At 27.0% G+C, this 27,786-nt stretch overlaps 1 protein-coding gene across 1 annotated transcript in view; it reads right to left on the bottom strand.

Moving 5' to 3' along the window:
- LOC129959490 (fibroblast growth factor receptor-like 1) overlaps positions 1–27,786 on the bottom strand; it is a 159,856-nt gene that overhangs the window by 39,217 nt on the left and 92,853 nt on the right. The window lies entirely within an intron of this gene.

The raw sequence follows: 27,786 nt of genomic DNA on the forward strand, positions 1-27,786 counted from the left end.
TTGTTATATTTTAAAATAAATTATAGAAATTATCCGCCTTCGCCTGATAACATTTCAACTTAACGCAATTAATCCTCCATCAGTTGCTTTGATTTTTTAGACAGAATATAATAGTAAGTTTCGTTTCCAATTTCATTAAACCTTCGGTACTCATTAAAATACCCTCCAAAATGGCGCCATCTTGGATTTCGAGAAGTTTCGTCTAACCGTTTTCATGGAATACAACATTTAGAGAACAATCTTTTCAAAAATGAAAGATTGGCAACCTTACCGTAGTGTATATCTGCTAACTGTCACTAAAGGATGGTTAGTATTTACTAATTGTAATTTATTTTATTTATCCTGCTATAACAGATTAATAACAGGATTTGGTTATATAGATTATCTTTAGTCTTTTGTTGAATATTAGATGCGCATCTACAAATATGAAAGGATATAGTAAGGATTCGTACGAAATGCCCAGATATTCTCCAGACGATTGACCAAATATTTGTTTATTATATTCATCCTAGAATATACTGGAAATGTGTTGAAAATATACATATTTACTAACCTATTCTTTCAATTAAATAATTTTCATTTATGAACTTATCATCGAGATATCTTTTATTTAAATAAATATGTATAATCATTATTAAAAATCGATATTTGCAGTATTGATCTCGAAATAAACGAGAATATGTATTTTCTTTTTTATATTTAGATTCATTTTTATTTATTCGCGATTCATTTTCATTTATGCTAAGAAATCGAATTCCTTCACATAGTATTTTAAAAATATTTTGTATTTATAAATGCATGTTTAGTCATCACAACACTCAGTGTTATGGGATTAAAGTTTATAATATGTTAACTAGCCATTTTCGTTATGAAATTCAAGCATAAAACAACGAAGAAAAACCGATGTGTATTAATATATTTGCTAAAAGTTACTCTGCTTGTGAAATTTTTCAATTTTCAAAAGGTGAGTGATACCCATTAGCCAAATCGTGAAATCGAAGAGTCGCCATTTTTACCCATCTTTTATTTTTTGGTTTTATTTATTGTCAAGGTAATGGAATTAATTCGATTTTATTTTTAATTCTTGGCATTATACTATATTTTAAAAACCAATTATATATATATAAAAGAAAGAATATTTATAAGAAATCAAAATCAAAATTTTTTCTTTAGAATTTAATTAACTTCAAGCCCGGTTTTTTTAAGTTTTGTTTTCAACATAATTAAAAAAAATTATTGAAACCTACGCTTTAAAATAAATTGGTCGTTAATGGGATATTGTACAGTCGATAGGTGTAAAAATACGAATTAATGAAAAAAAAAATATTTTTAAAAAGAGTGTAGATGTGTTTTATATAACAAATCATAACAAACCTAGATATTTCCCATTTTTGATAGCAATGCAATAAATGTAGATAAATGAGATTATTTCTCCAATTTCAAGCAATTTCCTATTTTCGTTTCAAATCATTCCTTTTCTATACCCAAGACAATATTATAAATCACATTTTATGCTCATATCAAACAAATTCTGGAGAGTTATGTGCTCCATTCAGAATTTTAGCAGATAATATTTCGTAATTTGAATTTTTTATCTCACTGAATTGCTCACTGCACTCATCATTGCTTTATGATTGTGAGAGCATAAATACATAATCACTTTCTTTGTGTCATACTTGATGAATTTACTTCAAAATAGCACAAATCCTTGTTGATATATTATTCCTCTGAGAGCCAATCTAATTCTAAAAGGAAATTTCCCGCATTCTAAACTGTATATGACATAAAAGCCTTTAGACTATTTCACCTTTATTTATTATCAGATATTCTTTATCCGATATTATGTACTTTATTTTTTGAATAATTTTTAAAGCCAAAGAACTTATTAATTTGATGTTTGAACAAAATTAAATCTGAAAGGTGTCGTTTTGTATTTTCGCACTTCCATTTATTCTAGAGAATGGACAAAATCATAAATTATTTTTGTTAAAGGCTGAAATTGAATAAATATTTACTCAGAATGGTTTTTCTCAGAATTTTTATGTGGACACAGATTTTAACAAAATTGTGTGCTCTAGGTCATAAGTATTTTAGTGAACTTAGGCATTTAAATTTATTTTTTAAAGAAATTTTTCAACATATTTTCTTTATTGTTTTATTAACATCATTCTTTCAAATGCTTATGTAAGCTGTCAACATTTATTTAAGCTTGCCGATTTCAGAACGAAAACTTAGCATTGGTAAATGGAAAATAAGTTATGGATTATTCATTTTTTTTTCAAGATAAAATGCATAAAACAGGGGAATTTTTCTTACTTGTCATTTTGTTTCAATACGCTTTATACTTTTATCTCAATAAGCTGATAATAAAAAGAATTGGAAAATAAATTCAAGCCAAAAAATAAAACTTCTAGCTTCTTGAAAATCATCAAGCACATAAGATCGCCGAGTAAATAAATAGAAGAAAAATGTATCAACAATTTTTGAACTTGCAATCCAAAACTCTGATGAAACGAAGCTCATTAAGGGTCTGAAAATATATTATATAAACAATTTATTAGTTTTAATTTTAATGACGCTTCTAGAGCGTTTAAAGTGCAACGTATAAAGCGACGCGTTTTATGTTTGAATTAAGTAATTAAAAACTTTTTATCGTTAATTTATATCTATCAATAGATACTCTTTAAGTGAGGGTAAACTTATAACAATAAACCTAAATTTGTTGAAAAAGCATTAAAAATAAATTTGCTGTTAAATATTTTGGACATAAAAAATTTCAAATTGATTGAAATAAAATTTTTGAATCTAAAATTCTTTTGTGTATTTCTATAACATTATATGTAAAATAATAAAGTATTGAAAAGATATTTGGTATTTTTTTCATGAAATTTCTAATTATTTACAATCGATGCGACAGCAGATATTTAGAAATGTATTTATAAAAATTATGCAGATTGTTTTATCAAGTTTTTAAGGTTAAATATTAAAAATATCTATCACATTGAAATTCATTTGTAAATTTATAAATATATCCTTATAATAGAATATATCCTTATAATAGATTATTATATATCCTTGTATAGATAAATCCTCATTATCGATTTAATTTAAATTTATTTTTTACTACAAATATATTTAAATGCAGTTTCATCAGGATATTAGAGATGATGGCAGTTTTGATTCCTTTCCTTGGGAATCCGAAATTATTTCTAACAATAAAGAAATGAAAAAAACAATGAATGTTTCTTAGCTTATAAAGTTTAAAACCCACTTGCTCAAAATAAGTTTTCTTAATTAAAAAAAATTAAATGCTAAAAAACAGAGTTGCTAATTTCTGTAAAAATGTCTGAGAGAGCAAACTATACTTGAAGATGTTATTTAAGTTTCTATTCAAATATTAATTGTAAAATGGTAAATATTTTAATATAATTAAAATATCTCCTACAGAGAATAAATGCTATACATTACAAATGATATAAAATAAAGCTCCAATGGCGTTTAACAGGAATTTTTGGCGAAGGAGTTTATACAAATAGCAATCAACATTTGGATGCTAGATTTTACGTTTCCATGCTCTTAAATTTTGTAGAAGTCAGCTATAGATACTAATATGGAAACCAGATGATGTCTGTTATTCGCATTAAGAAGCCCGAAATAATTTTCTAACTATTAACTGAAAATGACTGAGATTTAAGATGAAATTTTATTGATATTTATTTCATGTTTATAAATATTCATCATTTTATGTTTTTAAAGATAAGATTAGATAAGATTAGTAGTTCATCTATTTATTTAATAAAATGTTTATTCCGTTTTTGTGTTGAACTTGGAGTGAATCTGAGAAAAATTCGAGATTATGAATGATAAATTAAAGATCATAAACATAGAAATTATTTAAAATCAAAATAATTATTGCACTAAAGAAAGTGTGTTTATTTTACCGAATGGAAAGGTATAAGAATTGCTCGAATTTCTCTCATCATCAAGATATACAAGCAGAAAATGTATAATAAATTTTTTATTGACTTCCAGAAATCCATGATACCAGTAAATAAGAATTTGCCTCCAAAAGGCATTTTTGATGAAGGATATTGGCATCAATTTTAACAAGCCTTAGATCCGTTTATCTCAACGATTACCGAAAACCATTGGACAAATTGAGATAATAGAATACTAGCCGCTTTTAGCGAACAATGTGTTCACCCAGAGCGACTTTTTAAGTTGTTAAATGATTAATATTGAATGAATTTTTTACAACAGTTTTCACTTAGATGTTTTATGCGACTGAAAAACCTGCATTCTTCAATGCCGAATGACTCTCATTTCATTTCTCAGATTTTTTTTAAAGACATGCTTGGATTCATTGAAATGCGACTTTACATTAATTGCGGTTTCATCCATAACTTCAATTAATTAAAGTTGAATTAAAAAAATGAATTTTACGGGCTCTAATAGAAAATTAGAGAGAGATACTTAATACAATGAACAATACGGCTTAAGGTCTACATAACAGTATAAATGAATAATATGACTATCAAAATTTGAAGATTAAAAATATTTTGCTGAAATACCTATTATGAGAACATAAAAATTATATAAATTATATAACATAAAAATTACATAAAATATTAATTGCACATTTTAGCGAACATTAATGCTGGCGAACCGACTGGTCGCCAAACGCGGTTAGTAAGTAATAAGAACGACTTGTATGTCATATATTTTAGCATTTTAAATATTCTTTATGTGACATTAAACATAAATACAGGAATAAGTAAGTTATGGCAAAAAGAAAGAAGTATTGTTATTTTTAAATAATTCAAGAATTGCATCCAACCATGCTATTCATTTAGAATGCAGGTCTCTATTTCCATAATTCAAGAACTATACGATTAACTTTTTTTGTTTTTAATGATGAGCCTTTAAAACATAGACTCTTTCCTTCAACAGAAAGAGGAAGAATAAACCAAAATTCCCTGCTACTGCAATTTTCAAAATTCAATATGCATCAGTTTTCTGCGATGAAAGTTTCGATAAAAAATATTCCTTGTAATACGAGATGCAAAACTCCATGGAAAACATGTTATTGGAGTTTTATAGAATCATTCTAATATAATTGCTAAACCAAAAATGCTAGAATAAAATATTGTATTGAGAAAATATTGGGTTTCCTACTGGGGAATTTATTCTATTTAACATTGGATATGTAAAGGAAGGATAAGTTTTTTCTCTTGTCTGTTCGATCATCGTAATGCGAATGAATAAGGCATATATTGAATTGTTTATATTGAATATTTTAAAGTTCTTCCGTTCAATAGATTGCCCGTTTTGTTTTTTATCTGCGATTTAAATGTAAAAAAATATCCGAATTCTGCATACTTAAAGCAATTTAATTGCAAGGTGGTTGTGCATTTTTTAAAAACCATTTTTAAATCGGTCACATATTTGTCTTCATCATTCCGGTCGAGGATTTTAATTTGATTTTATGCTTAGCCACAAGTTTCAGACAGATGTAGCTTAGATAATTTAGATAGAATTTCAAACGATCTAAGATTTTATTGTTACTATATAGCGGCATATAAAATCAATAAAACTGATATTTTTATAACCGATAATGATGTAAAATGTCAATAAATGGAAGGAAGAAAGAACATTAAATAAGATAGATAATCCTGGCTTATTTAACTGTTAAATGGAATATGTTGTCATTTAAGACAACATCTGATGGATTATAGAAATGTTATGAAGCCATGCATCTCAGTATTAGATGCAATAATTTATATTAATATTTAATTTTTGTAGCTATATAAAAAAAGGGAAAAAACAAAATGTTTGTTGCCCTTAGGGATCCACATTGTTCAATAAATGCTTTAAAATTTTGATCACAAAAAGTATAATGTATAAAGAAGGTGGAATAAAAATAAATTAAAAGGATAATTTTTTATTCGTTACTAAACTTTAACAAATATAATTATTCTCTGTATTACCAGGTGGCACAGCCTCTACTCACTCAGGAGATATTAATAATTGAACTCTAATAGTCGGAAATGCTGAAGTTTTCCGATCCTGCTTGATGGTTCTGTTTCATAAGCAAGATGGATGTGTTTCAGAGATGCTATTAAAGATCATTAAGCCCTTTTCTTTTGTCATCAAATATATACTAGAATTTCTAGTATATTCTTTTAAGGGGAGCTTCAATACTCTATCTCGTAGGGTTGTGTTTTGCAATCTATGTTTCCATGTAAAGACTCTTTTGACATTAGTATTGCTATTCCTATAAAATGATATTTTTAACCACTATGCAATATTTCCGAATTACCAATTGGGATGTTTAATTATATATTTCATTATTTTTAAAAAATCGTAACTTTTAAAGTGAGTTAATTTTTTATTAAAAAAAATATCTATGACATGTTCTGTATCAGTGATGAATTCAAATTATCAGCATTTATAAAATTTAATTTTTATCTAGAAATTTATATTCAAACTTTAAATTCGTTGTTGAATTAATTTCTGAATTGAAAGATCTTTTGAATTTTCTTAAAATTTTGTATGTCTGAAACTATTGCGATTTTAAAATAAAGGTTGCTAACTGCAATCTTTATTTTCTGATTCTCTTTCTACTTTAAGAATTTTACTGGTAGGTCAACGTTTTGCATTTCTGTCAACAGATGATGGATTGATTCCAGCAAAAGTTTTTTCATCTTACACGCACTAAGAATCTATATAGAAAAACTAACATACGACTTTCTTTCACGAACAGAAGCAAATGCGTATTTGATAAAAACCGTGATAATGTTTTCTAAGCATCTTAATTATTCCGTGGAACAAGAAAATTTGGCATATCTAATAAAAACAAAGGAGAATGTGTGTGTGTGAGGGAGGGAGGGAGGGAGGGGGCACTACAGGCCAAACAGTTAGACCTATTGTTATCAAATTTGGCACATATTCTGGGGGTTATTTGTAACAGGGACAAGTTGCAACACGCACTTTACACAGAGGTTTATAAAATTTTTAAGCAAACTTTTCGCTAAATATGATTTTTAAAAATCATCTCAGTCAGTAGTGCATTCGGATAAACGAATTCGGATTTTAGTAGTGCATTCGGATAAATGAATTCGGATTTTAGTAGTGCATTCGGATAAATGAATAATACTGAGATATAATCACCTCAGGATCTAAACATCAGCATAGTTGTGCCCAACCGAAACGTGTAGTGAAACGTTGTAAATATGTGCTCCATTTTTTCTAGTTAGTGGAAAAAATGTTTTGTAAAATTTGATTTAAAATAAGTTAGTTGATTTTTTCAAAAATATTTTTATTTATTTTGTTTATATATTAAGTATTACAAAACTACTTTAAGTTCTTCAATCACAATATATTTTTGCTAATCAACAAACATTCCCGAAGCAAATGGAAAGCAATTTGTAACAAAATCTCGGGCTAAGCTTCTTATTTTCACAGATTTACAAATATAAGTAGGCACGTGAAATTAATGATGGCTCAGCAATTAATACTGTGATTGCTGCTCCTCAGCCTGCAAGACTCCACTTGAACCTTGAAATATGCATTTTTAGCTGTAAGAAAATTAATTATTTTGGTTTAGTAAATAAGATTGCTAACTTAGAAAAAAAACACGTAAAAGCATACGATTTTGTATGTAAAAATTCTCTAAATGATTAATTTTTTAGATTAATCTTTGGAAATGTTAGAAATAAATATAAGTTTATAGCTATATTAACTGCTTAGTGTTTATAACTAATTTAATTGTTAACTGCTGTAAAAATAAAAATGCTTGAGATTCTTTCCCTTTTTTCTTTATTTTCCTTTTTTGAATTTTTATAATATTAGTTTTAATTATAATATTTAGTAATAATTAATCAATTTTTAATTCAAAGATCTTCAATTTTGTTTATTAATTGGATTAAATTGGCTTTAAAATAATTTTTATTGACATTCTGTTTTCATTTATGTTTTGTTTATTTCATTGTTCTAGAGAAGAAAAAAAAGATTATATCAATTGTTTAGTTTCAGCAGAAAACAACAAAATACACTTGCGTTCGTTCAGACTCGCACTACCGAAGAAGTAGTCCGAATGTTATCGTTATTTGTTTTGCTTTTATATATCAAACGTGTTTTATTTTATTATATATCAATTATTTGTAAGCCTTTGTCACGGTGTAATTGAATATTTACGGTTAACTAACTCTGTTAAATTACGTCCTACTTTTGCGTTGTATTTCTTTAATTTGATCCGTATTTCAAATATATAATTTACCTAAAACTTGAAACATTTCTGGTTTTAGTTTTGAGAAATAGTTTTTCTTATTGATCATCCTCTTTTATATTGAGAAAGGAAACCAAGAGAACTTCATTCCAATTGGTCTACCATTGAAAAAATCTAAAAATTGTTCTTCGAGTCATTACTCTGTTATCAATCCATAACTCCCATTCAAATGGGTGTCTTAATAGCTGGTACAACTCTCTAGGTTTGCGAAAGTAAGATCTCGGAGATATGGCGTAAAAAGATTTCTGAATTTATATGTATCATAGAAAATAGCAGAACTTCAGTCTTTATCTATTTAATATATTCGTTTGAAAATTTCACTTTTTCACTCTATAGTGTAGATTCATTTACTAATACTGATTTGTCATTTACCAGTACTGATACGCTTCAATAAAGTCATGAAGGAAGTAATCATCAGCTCATTTTAAATGAAATGATTTCTAAAATATCCTAGAAAATCATTTCTAGCTCATTAATACATATTTGTTAGCACACACAAGATCCTTAGTTCAGGCTATAGATTGCACACGCGTGATTAAATGGCACACACACGATTCTTTGGTCTGGATATTATGTACAGGATTCATTTGTAAATATCAAAAATTTGTGAAGCAAGTGCACTTTTTTCAAATTTCAAAAGGTGCACCATTTTTTTTTTTTTTTTCAATTTGAAGGCATAGTACTTTTTAAAAATTTTGAGAAGTTAATCAAGGAACTTGATTTAGTTTTAATTGCAATAAGCTTTTTTATGTCATATATATATATATATATCTCAAGAAGTAATAAGAAACGTTTGAATTATTTTAGGAATGTAGAATTCGTAAAGTCAGTCTTCGCCATTTTTACTGGATTTATGTATGTTAAAAGTAGCTTTTCAGGATTTATTCCAAAAGAATTTATCTTGACATTTTTAAGAATGATTTCAGAGGGTAGTCAGTAGAAGAAAGAATAATTTTCACCTGCTTGATTTTTTTATCGACATGACAGAAAAAAATTCTCTTCGTAGAAAAATAACATGGAAAGTTTGACTAACCTAATTATTTGAAGCAGGTTAACGTTGAATTTAATATTCTTTTCCTTCCTGCTCGGCGATGTAAAAATGTTTTATTTAGTAATTGAATTTTGCTATCAAGGATTGGCAGTTTTTGGTTACATGTAAAAGCAATTTAGATAACTGGAAATGCCATAAACCTCAAAATGATTTGCATCGGTATTATTAAATATGCTGAATTATAGATCTGTTCTGACATTTTTTTTTTGAAAATAGTTATTTTTAGTTTAAAATGTCATTAACTATTTTGATTTTTGTCTACTTTCAAGTCCCATGAAAATTTCGTCTCCTCATGTATGCTATTGCTATAAAGACAATAGGAATATGTATTTTTTTAATCATTGCTATTTATAAAGATTTTAAAATCAAGTATTAGAGCAACTAGTATTTTCATCCAAATGATTCATTGACTATGATTTGATTATGTTTCTAAATTAAACTCGTATATCTATAAAATTTGAATGTTTTTCGACACTTCCTAGCACCTAAAATCACTCAGATTTATCAGAGTAGTGAATTCATCTGATTTTTAAAGGCTACGGTTTAATATAGGACTTTCATAGTTAATCTAAACAGTCAAATAGGACAAAACTTTCAAATTAATTAATTGCTAGAATTTTAAAAATGTAAACTATGAATTATGGAGTATACGCATTAATATTTTCAATATTTGGTTTTCCATATATCATTCAACAATCTAATTACTATGAGAAATAAAAACTCCAATGAAAATGCTTATTATTTTTATTTCTGATAATTTCAATATCACACAAACAATGTTTAAACTTAAATTCAAGAGTGTATTTTTTAAAAACAAATCGATTTTCTCATTAATTTGCAATTTACTTGTCTTCTAAAATTTACGCGTCGATATATATTCAAATATCTGTTTTCTGCTTTATTCTTTGTAAAACTGCAACTTTATTTCAGTCATATACCATAGTCCGTCCACTGCATTCCTTTTTTTGCTAATCATTTTTCTTATTTTATATTATCTTCTAGCTCTGTAAGCCAAAACATATTAATATCCGTAAGCTATATTTTTCAATGAATTTCTTAATGTTTAATCATAAAAGTTTTCCCCAACGAGGTAAAATTTATTGTTTGCACCTTTCTTTTCTACAAAACGAAAGCTTTAACATTTTAAAAAAAAATAGTTTGCGAATAATTGCGATTATGATTTCGTATTGATGAAATTATTCTTAAATTTTGATCTCATTTCTTTAAAATCGTATAAAAATACTTTTCATATAGATTCCATAAAAATACATCTTAATATTACTGTTTGTATCTATTTTAACCGACTAGGTCTTCTTTAAAAAATCTTTTCTAATTTTTCTTAATTAATTTAATTAACCGTTCTCTGATGTCTTTTGTATCATTTCGTTGTCTAATTATTCAGAGACTGAAAGCATTTTATATTCATTATAATTTTTTATGCGTTTCAATACTTTGACAAACACAAGAGACTAATATGAACTTCACATGCTTTTTCATTTATTATATCCCCATCCTTCGGTTTGCATAATTTTGTTAAAGAGTGATGCAATAATAAATACTTAATGCAATCATTTGAATGAAATGTATCTACATTTCCTTTAGTTAAATAATTAATAAAGAAAGAAGAAATATATTTATTTTTAAATTATTGCTATGCATAGTGTGATTTTTCTTAACCTTTCTGTCTTTTATCAGAAATAACACATTGGATCCTTATTTAGTGCCATTGAATGCATGAGAAAGGTTACAAAAGGAAATTTTCCTACGATACATTCACCGTTTTGCAGTATGTCTTCCTAGCCATCATAAGATCATGTTTTTTATTGTTAAAAACTGATATTTATTGGATGAAAATGCAACACTATTTCACTTAAAAGTAGTCTTCAACGTTAAACAATAAATTTAGACATTTTAAGTTTAGTTTGGTTTGGTTTAGTTTAGTTATATTAACGTCCCTTTTTAAAGCAACACTAGGACTATTTGGGAACGGACCTCGTAATGTTGAACCGCTTAGACATTTTACAATTAGAATTGTTTGCTACACTCAAGGTAATTTCACCCAAATGATTTTTTTTCACAAAGATGCGCTATTGTATTACTTCTGACTATTCTTTTAATGTAAGCACTGCCCATTAAATCTTTGTTACAAAACCAAGAATAATCAATTCCTTTAATAGAACTTTTTTCAATTAAAGAGAAATTTCTGGTATTATCAGCGGAGACTAAAAATTTGTTACAATTCCAAGTTGCAGATTAATTAAATCTCACTGTAAATGATAAGCAAATATTTCAAATTAAATAAAAATCATTAAATGAGTAATTTCATCACATCCTATAAATATTTGATTCTAAAATTCCGGAAGGTTTTTCGGTAAATTTATTTAGCTTTTAGTTTTCATTCTAAATGATCAATGTTGCTCTTTTAATCAATGCATTCGGTCAATTTTGTTAATTTAAACTACTTTTATTCTAATAAATTTTTATTCCCATGAAAATTATGCACTATTTCTCATTAAAGAATCTACTTCAATTTAATCCGTGAATAAAGTCGTAAAGAAGAAATCAATATTCAATATATTCGCCAGATTCCAGAAAAAAAACTATCTTTAAAGCATCTGACTTCAATCGTTTCTTCTTTACTCATTATAGATCGATTCTTCATTCACTTTTTCTCTCTTCATTTGATATCGATTCCCTATTACGACAATCGATTGAAAGTTGGATTTGTGTGATTAATGTTACGTATTTTCTTTTATTCATACATATTAAAAGCAGTGAAAAATTTTATTTACTTAAGTAATTATTGTGTATTTCTAGAGAAAAACATCATGCTTCTGTTCACATTAAAGTGTAGCGAATCTGTTATTTCTCCTAATAATTATTTTCTATAAATAATTTTCTAGAACTCCACTATTTCTATCATTTTGACTGTTTTTTTGTTATCATACATTATTTTTCATCAGTCTCGCTATCACCCGCAAATCTTTTCAAAACGGGTAAATTATATAACACTTCCTTTCATTAAAATCTGTTCTCTTTTAATAAAAACATCTAAGTAACAAAAAGTAATATCCAGGAGCATAAGTGAAATTACTTGTTGAAAATAAACATGTGAGAATAATTATGAAAAATTTCGCTTCCCAGAAAATAAAAAAAGGCATATAAAATGTAATAATATTAAAATTTTACTATACACTAATTAATATTGGATAATGCACTAGTTAATTCTGGTTTCCTTGACTAAATCAATACTGTAAAATAGCGATTGCCTTATGGCGTATTATCCGTGATTAATAGCTTCAAAACGAGGAAAAAAATGTTACAAATAGGATAGAGATGTGTTTGAACCCCCAAAACACAATAAAAAAATAACCGTCTCATGTATAGGGCCCTAATTTAAATAAAATTCTTTAAAAGTATCTTCATATAGGTTTGTATCTTTTTTTGTCATTATACAAATTATCAACTGAATTTACTGATCCGGATTTTTAGAGCCAACTTTTCTGCGGATAATTATACTGGATAGTAAATATCCATTCATTGATTAATTAATCACTTCATAAAAATCTTATTCTTATTATGATTTGGGATACAAAATCAAATTTACTTATGAATAGCAATTAATGCAGGGTATTCGCATTCGGATAATCGAATGTATGTTTTAATTATTACAAGATTTCATTCTTGATTATAAAATGGGATCTAGGTTGGTCTTATAAATCTGAAAGTCACAAAAGTTTACTTATGAAGCTTATAGTTTGATAAGCAAAATAAAATTTTACTTATCAAATACAAAAGGTATTTTTACTTATCAAAGATATTTGAAGACAATCATTTTTTGTTATACTTTGAATTCACTTTCAGATCGCTTTCTTGGGCATTTTCTTTTAAATCATAACTATTATTTTTTTTATTGTTTAAGCAGCAATATTTCTAATTCTGTGTCAATTTTTTGTGTATCTTTACATTTTTATCCGAAAATTTTGAAACTCTTGATTTATGATTGCTGTTACATTATCAAAAAGAAGGAGCGTGTTACAGAACCTTACAAACCCGTCTGTTTATTGTAGCAACTTCAAGCTGCCAGTTACATAAAAACGTTAATTTTCATTTAAGACTCAATTACCCAACATTACCTTCAAGTAGCACGTCCTGTTGTACAATATTATATTATACAATTTAATCTTTAACAATGTTATACGATATTGCGAATATTATTTAATATCATGCAATATTGTACAATGTGTGTGATCATATCCTTCCCTATAGCTATACGTACTCAAAATTTTTTATGAATCATCGTGCGCTCCACATTAACGATGAAATGAAAAATAAAATTAAATTTTTTATTCAAAGCCTCTCATCATTTTATATTCTCTATTTATTTCAAATGATTAATTGATAAAATTATTTATTTACTATCTAGTTTAATAGAAAAGACAATAAAACATATTGATATGGGTAGCAGTGAATTTTCAAACTGTCACATAAAATTTTTTTCCAAAAACAGCAGAAATCTTTCAAAATGTGAAGCTTAAGAATGATTTTACATGTCCCTCAAGTACATGAAAAGTTGTGATGATTTATGTATCAAGGAAGATACCATAACTTTAAAACGGCTTTTTGTTTAATATATTTGAAGGTCAAAAAATATTCTTTGTTGCCCATTTTCAAAACATTTTGTTTAAATAAATTTAAACAAATATTGATATCCATGCTTTTATGAAGATGAATGGTTCCTTTCCCTAATACTTACCAGCACACTTGACAGTAAATAATAAAAAGTCACTATTCGTTTGCCTAAAAAGCTTGCTTTGACAAAAATGTATGGTGACTTTCAGAAAAGAGAAAGCAAGACATTTTCTAAGTGTAACTAAAAACAGTATATGGTGGAAATTTGGCTTTAGGCAACTGTCATTATTGCTAAAAATATGCGTTTAAAACAGAAACAAATATATTTTGAATAAAACTAACGATTCCAACGCATGCCTTTGCTGCATTGATCATTATAGCAACGTAATGAGAAGCGTGAGGAAATCCCAGGATGTTTATTATTGCAATTTATCTTGTGCTGTTAAAAAAACACTCATTAATTTCCTTCAGTGATTATTATAGCAGTGAAAATAATGTTCATTTTAATGAGTATACTTATGAATCGAATTTCATTATTTCAGAAACATAATGAAAGTATTCAACAAGTCATTAGAATGAAAAATAAAGATAAAACTCTTAATAAATTTTGAAAATAATTTTGATCATGAAAACCAAGGGACAACGGAAAGTATTTCTCTAAACACATTCCCACAGCTGAAATTAACCATTTTGATTCCCTAGTGTGCATTTTATGTTAATTAATGAATACAAAAATTTCGATTCATATATGTAAACATATTTTAGAGGTTTCGTGGTTGAATAGAAACTTTCGAAATTTTAAAACTCAAACTTATTTTATCGCGAGAGTCATATTATGCACAAGAAGCAACGATAAAACTGACGTCCGTTTACATTACGATACATGTGTAAAAGAGAGCAAAATTTTTTCCTTCAGTGGTTTTACTATGAGATTTTGATAGTGATTTCTTTGACATGTGTAATCTCAGGAAAGGAAAATTTAGATGTCTTTAAAAGTGTGTTGCAAACATTTTAATGTTTATATCCCTTCATTTCGTGTGAGCACGTGTAGAATTAATTAAATTGAAAAAGTGGAATTGGATCAAGAAACAAAAGAACATTTTAGAATGAAGTTCATATTGACTAATTTCAATTAAAAGTTAGGAAATTAAGATTTCATTTAGATATAAAAATGTCATAGCATACATATACTATTTAAATTAAATAATTCTCATTTTGGACCTAAATATGGTATTAAATTTTGGAAGTCGAATGCAAATTATAATATATATATAATATACGGCTTTTAAATAAACAATGACTAAAATTATTTTTCTAGTTGAGTAAATGCAAGATCTTCTATTTCTGACAAAAAAAAAAGAAATTAAAACAAATATGTGACAAATTTTTTCTTCACTATAAATATTTCTACTTTATTTACTTTATGGTTTCGATTTTAAACACTTCATTCAATTATAAAATTGATATCTTCGTGAAATGAAAAACCATTTAATTTCTTTTTTATTAATTACTGTTAGATATGGAATTTGAAGCAGCATCTGAAAATACTTAATACGCTTATATTTATTACACATCATAAGTAGAGCTTTCTGAAACTATTTTATGTATTAGATTATAAAATGAAAACAAATCATGTTTCCTCTTCATAAGCAATTTCTCTTCCCGGCCTTTAGGTTAATTGAATCATATTTCTCTAACTTTTGGAGGTTCAGAACTTAATTGACGTGACAGGAAAACTGAAAGCTAATTTTAGATAATCCAAATTTTAATTACTGATATTTAATCTATCTAAATTTATATTAATTACTGATATTTAATCTATTTATATTTGGTATTAGGTTACAGGATTTCAGAAAGAGAACAATCAAGAAGTGCTTGACAAGAAAAGCAGATTGTCTAACGGTTCTGCATATTAAATTAATATTTTATAAGATATCGCAGTTGTATATAAGAAAGGATCAATTTTGATGTTAGAATTAAACTTATAAATATCTCAGTAATAGAAAAATATTAATAACTAAAACGCAATTATTATTAAAGAATTTAAATATGAAGGATGTGTTATTATTCTTAAATAATAAATATTTCTATAAGTCATGATATATTAAGGGAATTTCAAACCATATCACTAAGTGATATGGAGATTTTGTTTTAAAGAATATTTTTAAAAAGCTGAATTTTATTGCTGCACTAAAATGTATAAATTATTTTTTTATCAAAATTCTGGAAATAAAAATAAAAATCGCAAAATATGAAAAACTGACCAAATGATTAATAGAATTCCAATAATATTTTTTTATATATATTTAACATATGCTTAAGTATTTTCTTCCACTTAGTATTCATTTTTGCTTAATGTACTTATCATGTTCTTCTTCTCTCTACTTTTGTTTTGATTTCCAGATTTTTGACATCAAAATATTATTTTTTATTTTTCATTCCTTTAATATATAAACAAAAATTGATTTTTAAATATATTCCTTTCTTATTATTTCCCATTTTAATCTATAATACATTATAAAAATCGTCATTATAACTTTCATAGAATCCCGTCACTGATTCTTTTTCTAACCACTATCAGATGACGCCTCTTGCACTGAATCATAGGAAAATAAATTAGAGCTTTTAATTGATATCTTCAAGCTCTGAAAACATATAATATATTTTTTCAATGGGAGCGTTGTACTGTGTGGAATTTTGGAATTATGTACATTATCGGTACAAGCATAAAACAGGCCAAGTCAAATAAAAGCGTGAACAAATCAGTGTCAATAGCATTCAACTCATTGACTATTCGAATTTTTCTGAATGAAACGTCTATCGACAAAATGCGTAGAAATGTAAAGAAATATTTGATAATAATTGTATTGAAGCTAGATCATGAGAAACTTTATCCTTCAAAGACATTTTATATCGAATAAAATGTGATACAATTATTAAAAATTTTACTGAAATACATTTTATATTAATGTTTCAATTCTAAATATTTATCCTTCAGAATTTGTAATGAAATGAAATTTATGAAAACAAAATCACATTTCGCATTTCTTTTACACGAAATTACGAAATATTTTACGGATTAAAAGTCATCACTGAGTTACTGAGTAAGAGTTTATCATAGAAAGTATTTTTCATTGACATATGAAAAATTAAGGGATGCTTTTGATATCAATTTCTAAATTATAAGTTGAAGAGTCCAAAGGATATCGAGGCTCATTTTAGTTGAAAGAGAAGAAATCTGCGGCGATATATTTCATAAAAGATAAACAACAAATTGGTGATAAAGAATAAAATTGGAGTTTAGAAATCTGACTTCGAAATGGAAAATGTTCTGAATTGCTGCGCAAACATTGTAATTGTAATTTTTAATAAACTCGAAACAATTTTTATTCACTTCATTTAACAAAAAATACTTAAGAGACTGGTTTTGAAATGCTTATTCTATTTGTTTCAAGCTTTCGGCTTTAAATGAGTAAAGAGTCAGGATCTTTAATATTCGCTTCCTAATTTTAAACTGTGGAATTGTAAACTTTCATCAAACGTTATCATGCATATTTCTAAATTTTAATAAAATCTTAAAAAGCTATTTTAATATTAGAAGAAGAAGCAGATTTAAAATTAGAACATCCTTTTTATTAACAGTATTGGTAAATTATAATTTTCATTTGTAGCGTTTGTAGTAGCAGAGAGCTAGAGATATTGTCTACAAGCATGTACTTTGTAGTATTAGCAGAAATTTGTTAATATTGACTTTTTCACAAGAATTGTAACTGCAAAATATAAAGGTTTTAAACATGTTTCTAGTTTAAAACCATTTGGATCAATAAAACGTGTTTCCATGCTTAAAGAATAGAAGAAAAAATATGAGCTGGCTTGATTTCTAGGCTCGAATAAAAACTATTTTTATACTGCATTAAATAGGTTGTTAATACGATTTAAATTACAGTAATAACAGAAGCGAAAAAGTATATTTTAAATAAAGGAAATGTTTGATGATTTTCATGTCTATGAAAATTCTCAAGGCCATTTTCGCCTTTTTTAATAATTGGAGGCATTTATAACATTTAATGCAAATGCATTCATTACACATTCCTTTTCAACACACTCTTTAAAATTTTCACGTTTTATGGAACACAAGTCAATGAATATTTTTATTACTCAACAAGATAAAATCAAGTAATTCCTGAGAATGCATTTAGTTCTTAGCTTTTCTTAGCATTTCTTTGTAATGAAATAATGAAAAAGCTACCATTTAATACCTGATTTTAATCTGAATGAAAAGTATCAAGGTTTTGAAAGGCATTTTTTGGTTTAAATTGATAAAAATATGATAAAAAGTATTTCACCAGGATTTGGGAAAACTCATTGTTATAATTACATCTTTTGAAAACTTTACGAGAAGTATTATTTTTATTTTATAAATTTCATCTTAAATGCTAAAAAAAATATTTACTATTAGCTAAAACAAGTGTTAACGTAATCATTGTCACATGACAAGCAACACTGCATGAGCTTTAATTGTGCGTTATGTTATGGAATATTGTGATATCAAGTTTTTTTTCTACTGTTTTCAAAGTATGTAGTAATCTCTAAAATTAAGATGTTTAGTTAAACATCGAGTATTTTCTGAAACTGAATTGACTCCATTTTAATTTAGCAAGTAATATTCATATTATATAGTATATATATTTAAAAAACCATTTTGAGTTTTTACACATCATTTCAAACTCTATAATTCTGTTATATCCCAAAATATCTTTTCAATCTCAAGTACACTTTCATTAATTCTCTCATTCCATTGTACTATAGTAATTGTAAATTGTGCTCCATTTTTTTTTTCTTTTAACAAATAAAAAAAAAACATCCAATAAAATATTTCCATTTAATTGTCCTTCCTTATCAATGAAACGTTTTTACTAATTAAATACAGCCTAAAGTTTTTGCAAATTATTTCATATTAATTAAACTTTCGTATGCAGTAAAGAAAAAAGGATACTTCATATCCTTTATTAATGTGATTCTTCTTTCTTCTTAGTATATGCGCTCAGCTGCTACGCCACCATGTTAAAGGCTTAATATATTTGCATCCTCATTATTTTACAATTTTAATAATAAAATATAAGATACTGGAAACAGAAATAAATCGCTCCCAATTTTTCAAAGTTTCGAAAAGCTGTCGTTATTTCTAAGCACCGTTTTACGCCAATTGGCGAGGAAGCTCTATTTTATTCCATGAACCTTGACGAACGATCCTCGCTCTAGTAGCAGGGAAAGGCAATTTCCTCTTCGTCTTTTTATAAAACTGATGCCCGAGTAGGAACCTATCATTTTCTGCTTCATTGGATAGACCGGGCCATAACAACAGGCACCATGTGCAGCAGGGGAGTGTGGTTTCTATACGTTTTTTTTTTCTTTGAAGTTGAGATATTTGGTTCGCTGAAATTCCCGTTTAAATCGAGAAGATTCCCTCCTTTCCAATAAAGATTTTTTTTCATTCCTCAAGAGGGAATTTCTTTCTTAAAAACCTATAATTTGCCCCTAAAGTAAATTCAGTTTAAAATAACACTCAGAGAAAGACAGGTGCATTGGTTTGAAAGTGAGTTTTCGTAAATTGAAATAAAGGTTGTTACAGCATGTGTTGGAGAACAGAACGACGTAGACGATCAATTTGGATAATTCTCTTAACTAGTTGATCAAAGTGAATTTTAGGAATAGTTAAATTAGTATTTACATTAGTATATTCTAAATATTCATGTTTTATTATAAATCTTCAATGTGTTGAGAATTATATCAAGTTCAGCATTCAAGTATGGTGATCTGTAAATTTCGAAATGAAATTTTGTCAGGTGATCTTTATTAAAAGAGATGTAGGAAATTGAAGTAACTACTGATAGCAGTGATCAATAAATAGAAGTTTTATATACAACAACCCTACCATTACGAAGGATTATAACTCCTTTGTAAAAATAGTTAGGAAGTTAATACAGATGGAATCTTGAAGTTTATTTGTTTGAGTAATAGTTGCCCGATATGATTTATCTTGGTCACATGAGCGTAATCATGGATAGTATATTTCCCATGAAGCATATTCCCCATACCATTTATGTGCAGTGTGAATATCCTGTAGATGCTATATAATTCTTCTGAAATACTTTTGTTTTTATCTTAATTTGATTTGAATTTATCAGGGATTCTGTCTTAACGCTTTTTACGTCCGCAACAGAGATGGACGGTTCGCATAGAAATTGTTCCACAAATGGACTACCGCACGAATGTTGTCAGCATGACCAATATGAGTTACATAATTACGTATACAGCTACTGCGTATGCCAACCAAATTAAAGTTTTCTTATAAACTGTATTCAAATTTTACTCCTTATCATTGTTTATAAGGAAGCTTTAACCATTTGTAATCGGTACAAATATTTTGAATAACTCTACAGTAAAAGATTTTAAAACTTCAACTGTTTAGTTTTTTCTATAATTTAATTGTAAGATACTTTCCTTTTTAGAAATGGGTTTTCTAGTTTAGGAATATTTTTTTTTTTATTTTCATTCAATTTAGATTCTAAATAATACTTTTGATAATTAGGAATTTTACCCTAATTTTTGTAATAATAGCTTCTATCGAAGATGGATTATAGTTTTTAACTTTTACTTGGTGCACTTTTAAGACTTGATGGACGTATCGTATGGGGATAATTGAGTATTTCACTTAATATTATAAAATACTTTGTATGAAATTCTGGTCACATCTATAAATTATTCAAATTTATATTTTTCATAATTGTAGTTTTTAATCATAATTTATCATTTTCTACTTATTCTAAATTAATTATAAGCTCTAAAATAGCAATTATCATTTGTAGAAAGTTGGTGCTGTTTCTCTACGTTTGAGTTCCATAACTTCATGGCATATTTTTGCGAAATACTTTTCTCTAATGACCTTTTTCGAGACAAGACCTTTTCCAAGATTCTCAAGCCATTTCTGTCATTAAATCAATCTAAATATATATTGGTCATGTTATTAGTTATTTCACTGCAATCACCTTCAATTATTGAAATGATGTTATGTAATTTATTTATTATTAAACAAAATTTAAAAATAGGTGCCAAGTCAGTTAACAATATTAAAATATCAGCAAATATTCCTACATTGCAGTAATTTTTCGTCTATCAACCACAATTATGTGAATCTCTATAAATATAGAAGAAATAAATTCAAAATTACTAAAAATAAATTTTGTATTTCAAAAATATATTGAAACTCTAATGGTTTATCCAAAACTTTCTTCCTAAAACTTCTCTATTCCAAGTACAAAATGTTATAAGCTAATATTTTACTGTTTAAGGCAACTGCAGTTTTCAGAAACTAGCTCGTACCATTAACAATTTGTTTTACTTTATAAATATAAAAATATTTCAAAACTTCTACAAAAAATCTCAAAATAGGCATGAACAAGTAATTTAAATTTTTATTATATTTTATAACTACATAATTCTTACCCAAAAAACTCATGCAATCAAGCTACAATACCCGAAATATAATTGCATTTTGGAAATAAAACCATGAAATTTCTATGCATTTTCTCCTAATGAAGCAAAAAATTAATCTTTAACTTATTAAATTTTTTTCAAGAGACAAAAAGTAAAGGGGTAAAAATATGCAATTTAGAGTATCTATTAATGCAAGATTGTATTAATAGATGAACTCAAGTTGATTAATATTTAATGCAACATTGTATTGGTAGATAATATTGCATTTATAGATAAAACATTTTCTGTTTACATAGTCCTTTAATTCTATTACTATTCCATATACAGTGGTGGCCAAAATTGTGGACACTTTCGAAATTTTTTATGATTTCTAACTTTGTATGCTTATAGAAAATTTAAATTTTCACAAACTCTTACACATTATTTTTAAGAGAATTTTACGCTGATTTCAATACAAAAAGTAAAATTCAAATATTTGCAAAACAAAAAAGTTGAGTGGCAATAATTTTCGAGATACATTAGATACTGATGACTGTAATGAGTTATCAGTACTTAATAGGGTAGCCTTTATTTTTTTATTACTGCTTCACACTGATGTTTCATTGAGCTGCCAAGAGTTTTAAGCTCTTCCTTCGTTATTTAATGATGTCAGGAAACAATTTTAGCCTCAATTAATTCTCTTTTATTTGATGAACGCTTCATATATACAAGAGTTTTCAAACGGTGCCATAAGTTCTCAATAGTTTTGAGGTCAGGACTGTTTCTTGTCCGTAATAACAATTAAATGCTCTTTGTACAAAACCACTCTTTCGATATTTTGCTGTGTGGCAAGGAACTGAATCCTGTATAAAAATAAATGAGGCGTTGTTGGGAAAGAAATCACTGATGGAAGGTGTATGTTTTGGCTTTAGAAAAGCGTCAATGTAATTTCTTTCATTTATGTTCCACCGATAACATGAAATATATCAATACATTCTTCTAACATTCATGACCAAATAATAACACTAATTGAGTTCTTCATAGGTGCCTGAATGCAGTCAGGATTTAGCTCTACGCCTATTCTATGCCTTACAAATTTTCGCCATCACTATCGAATAACAATATGTTTTCTCACTCCGTATAACTTGTTATCACTGATCATCTGTCCATTTAATGCATTCCTTTGCCAATTGTAATCTTTTTATAGGCTGCTGTAAATTGATATAAGGATTCTTTCGTTCAGTTCTACCTCTTAGTCCAACATCTAATAATCTTCTCCTGATTTTTCTTGAACTAACATAAATGTCAGCGTCATTCAATTGACTTCTGATGACATTTTTCTATCTTGAAGACATAGTTTTTTTATTCTTCTGTCATCAACAGATATGGTGCACCTTTTTCAGTCATTTCCTTCTTTGTTTTTTATTGGTCTCCTGATATCGTAAACAAAACTTTCGGACTCCAGATATAGTCACTGAACCACTCACCTGTCTTGCAATTTCAGCATAGGAAAGACCATATTCATGTAACACAATAATTTTAGTTCTCTTTCTAATCTCAATCTATTCTTTTATTTGATGTCATTGTTTATTGACTAAATATTTTAAATATTTACACAAACTCCAAATATATATTTAAAATTTTAACAAAATTTTTAACTTGCAATTTGATTACATGAAAAACAGTCTTCTTTCTACAGAAAAAAGTTCAATAATGACTTTTTCCAACTTTAAACATGATGCCAGCTTCAGCTAGCAGTTATTAACATTTGAGTGGTTCCCAGAACAAACACAGTGATTTGTCAAGAAAGTTAGAAATTACAATCCCCTTCATCACTGTATTTGTTATTCAGATTAAAGTAAGAATAACTTTTTTTGTATTGCAAATATTTGAACTTTTCTTTTTGTATTGAAATTAGCATTAAATTCTCTTTAAAATCATATGTAAGAGTTTACATTTTGTGAAATGTAACATTTTCTATAAGTATGCAAAGTTAGAAAACATAACGATTTTCAAAAGTGTCCACAATTTTGGCCACCACTGTATATATATATTTATATATTACAATCCTAAGTTGATGTTCTAAAGTATAATTTCAACTCATTTTGAACAATTTTCACATAAAGGTAGAAAAATATTTTATTTATTTAAAATGAAAAATGTCCGAGACCTCTGAATTCAAACATTTTCCCGATGAGAAAATGTATTTCAAATCGACAACTTCTATAGCCTGGATCTCCACCGAACTATTATCAAATTTTCAGTGCGTGATACGGAACTGTCAGAAATACTATTTATCATTTTTTGATACAAATACAAAAAAAAAATCCACTCGTAAACTTCCATCTTTCACAAACTTCGCAAAATCGATTGACAAAAAGAAACATACTACAAAAACTCTGTAGATATCAGGAATGTTTGAAACAATTCCTAAGAAAAGAATAAAATTTGAAGAACATAAAAAAATGGTATATCGATTCTCCATTATGAACTAGATTTAAATTTAATCTTATTTTTTATATTTTGTTAACAAATTTTGATTTCTTTTAATTTAATCATAATAGAAATAAATTAAATATTGTAATCGTCAAAATATTCAACCTCGAGAATTTGACAAATGTCGACAGATTTGGATCTCCCGAAATCACGGAAGTATAAAAATCACATTTATGGAATCATATCTATATGTGAACATGGTAATTCAAAAACGCTCTGAGTTATCATACGCCATGCTAGATGGATGAATTTTAGTATACATCAAATTTTCAGATTTCATCAAAATTTTGAATGAATGGGAAGTCTAGATGGGATTTAACAAGTGAATATGTAAAATACTAAGAATTAGATGGGTAAAATTTTATATACAAATTTAACGTCTAAACTATAGATTTACATCAAATTTTCAATCAAATCAGACAAGCGGTTGATTTCTACACACCTTCGCGCATGCAAATGAAATTCGGTACGCAATTTAAGCATCTAAAGTGTGCGTCTTAGGGAAATTCGGAACTAAATATGTTAAATTTTTGACTGTCTGAGACCTGTACTTTCACATTCATATAAAGGAGATAATACAAAACTGCAGCTACTTCATATGTGATCAAACTAAAATTCCAGTCCCAATTAGGCAAAAATAGGGTGTCTAATATACATATTTGGCTTTTCTTGTTATAGTACGAAGCACAAAATGCTCATGTGCAAACTCTAAAAATTATGTTTCATGGCTGTGTCCAAGTTCCATAATTTTATGCTAATGATTGTGCGAGATAGCATCTCTATTAGAGAGTTCGCTAGAAAGTTTACCAGAGACTCTTTGGTTATATTTGACTTCAAAGGTATAAAAATAAATCTCCAGAATCGTTGTTTTTGAGAATTGGGTGATTCCAGTTTAACGCTGCAATAAAATTAAGAAAAAAGTTTGTTGTTGTTGTTGTTACTCAAAAACAGCTTATTGATTGCTGCTATTGTGTCTACGAAGCAAAGAAAAAGGACTGCAGATATCTGAGAATTGCTCTTTTATCGTAATCTTCTACAGATTATAGGATTTACTGCTCGTAAAGACAGGAGTAAACTGAATTAAGGTCGCTTGCGCCTTTTAGAAAGCTGCATTATCGGATGTTTCTTTGTTAACTGTCAAACCTTGCGCAATAATGGACGAAATAGTGCTAAACAATAGTAATCGTTTCTGTTTAAAGAAAACTCTCTCCGCTTTATTTCTTAATTTTCTTCTTAGGTGTGCTTTATTTTATTTTTTTCTTAAGACCCTTCAAAATCCTTTTCGTGTATTAACCATCCAGCTTAAGTATTAAAAGCATGTAGAACGTTTTTGAAGCTAAAACATAAGCCACCATAATTTGATTTTCATGTGAATATGGACGAAATTATCTTCCCATTTCTCTATCGTGTTGGTGATATAATATTAGCCCCTAGATTTCAGCAGTAAGAATATGGAAACAAATAATATCCTAATCATGAATTGTGATATCTTCTACCTTAAAGCACATAGATAAAGCAATGGCTTGATACAGAGATGGCAGCAATGGCTTGATGCAGTTTCGCTGCATGGTTTAAGTATTTGCAATGTTTTAATTATCGAATAATCATATTTATTCAATGCATATCTTCTAATTTATTTTTAATTCCATGAATTGTGCTATTCTCTTTATTTTAGTTGCTAATGCATTATGTATTGTGTTTAATTTTAAATATTCAAATTTAACGCCATGTTTTCTTCCAAATTCAAGATAATTGCACTACATGCGTTTATTGGATAAACACTCGTAAAAGTTTATATTTAGCACCTAGACACCTGTTCTTTTGAGTATACCATTTTTTTTGTAGCCTTTTGTAGTCTGGTGTGATTTTTTGCTTATATAGTGATATGTTTGAGTTGAATCGCTCATGAATTGAAATTTCTTATCTTTTGAATCATTCTATTTGACCCTTTTGGTAGTTTGGATGAGTTTTGAAAATAAATATAGTTACAATGTTAAATTATAATTTATCATTGTAGTTATTAGTTTAGTAATTTAATCTCTTTGTATTTCGGATGGAAATCAACTTGCTCTCTTCTACTTTTATTTTTTATACTATGAAGATTTTTCAAAAAATAGGTGCATCTACATCTGTTTTAAATAAGATCATGCCATTATAGAGAGATGAAATGTAGTTATTGCATTATATTTCTAGTAAAGTGATAGACATTTTTAATGGAGTGGGATGTTAAGGTTTAAGAACAGAATTCTGGCTAATTAGATAATAATATTTGAACTTGCAAAATTACATGTGTTCTCAAACGGTTACTTGCAAATTATAATCATCTTTTCCTAATTTCTGCCAACTATAGAAAGTACTGTAAATATTTTATTTACTGAAACTTTTCTTCACAGCATTAGTTATCATTGTCTTGATAAGTTATTTAATTGATTATATAATTGTTATGTTTTTAAAACACAATAAAAAATACCCCTTTAATAATGTGCTTATCTTATTTATAACGTTTTATAGAAAGCAAAGGCTTCAATGAATTAAAAATGGCAATTAAAAGAATAAAAAATAATACATTATTAACTAGATTAATTAAAAGTAATATAGCATTATTAAATGAATTTGACGGGCAAAAATTAATTATTCGTTTTCAATAACGAAAAATTCATAAATCGCAGTGGTTATGCTGGCCACTCATGTGTTTAATTATGCCCTCCAAATTCTAACTCCTAGAAGTATATCTGATTTTTTTTCAAATGTTCGAAGAGTTATTTTTCTTATTTATTAAATATGCATCGTTTAAAGAAATAATATTGTTAATGATTTTAATGCTTTATTTTTATTGACACTTCAAAAAAATGGAGGACATTATCTTGATAAAATTATTGATTAAATAAGATTTAACTAAAATATCATAATGCCGAGTATAGCATTATAGAAGTTCATACAATCTCATTTCATCATGTTGTTTTAAAAACATGCTTATAATTTTAAAACCATTACAAAAAAAGTAAACAATACGTAATATTATATTAAAATAAGTAAATTTATTTTCATATTTTTTAACACATTACTGAATCCTTATCTGTTCATATATTCTCATTATTTATTCTAAAAACAGTTTATGCAAATTAATATGAATAATTCTGCAATCAAATGAATAAACTTTTATTTTTTATGTAATTATATAAAATACTAGCATAAAATAGCTTTACTGATCTTTGCGTAACTAATCTACCATTTAATAAAGAATGAAAATGGAATTTTTTTTTATCTCTGTTATTCAAAAATTATGAATAACATTTTCTTTTTTATTTGAGATCTTTAATAAAAGACCGTAATGAAATAATGAAAACTTCCATTGTTTATTTTTAAAAAAAAGAAATACAGGGCTTCAACTAGAAAATCCGAAAGAAATTTCATTTAAGTTTCTAATTATACACTATAAATCATTTAATTTAAATAAAAGGAACAAATTACTAGTGAAACTAAGAAAAAAAAATGTAATCATTTCAGAAATGTTCATCAAAAGAAGTCAAAAATTTATATGTGAATGATTAGTCAAATAAAACAATCATCAGAATAGAAATCCTTTCAAACTTCAAAAGAAATCCATTCTTCAATAAATACATGTTTGACTACGTTGATTAAACTTTCTCCTCTTTTATTCAGAGTAAAGTAACTATTGATAAAGGCCCGTCTACAAATATCATTGTTTTTCAGTTTTCTTTGAAGATACTGAAACTTACTTCTGTTTTTAAAGAGAGTACGAAGAGCGTTTTAAAGAAAAATGATTGAATAAATGAAGATGTTCTCCTTTTCAAGTCAATTTTACAAATTTTCTTTCTTGAAT

This window comes from Argiope bruennichi, chromosome X1 (assembly GCF_947563725.1).
Source record: "Argiope bruennichi chromosome X1, qqArgBrue1.1, whole genome shotgun sequence".
NCBI lineage: Eukaryota > Metazoa > Arthropoda > Arachnida > Araneae > Araneidae > Argiope > Argiope bruennichi.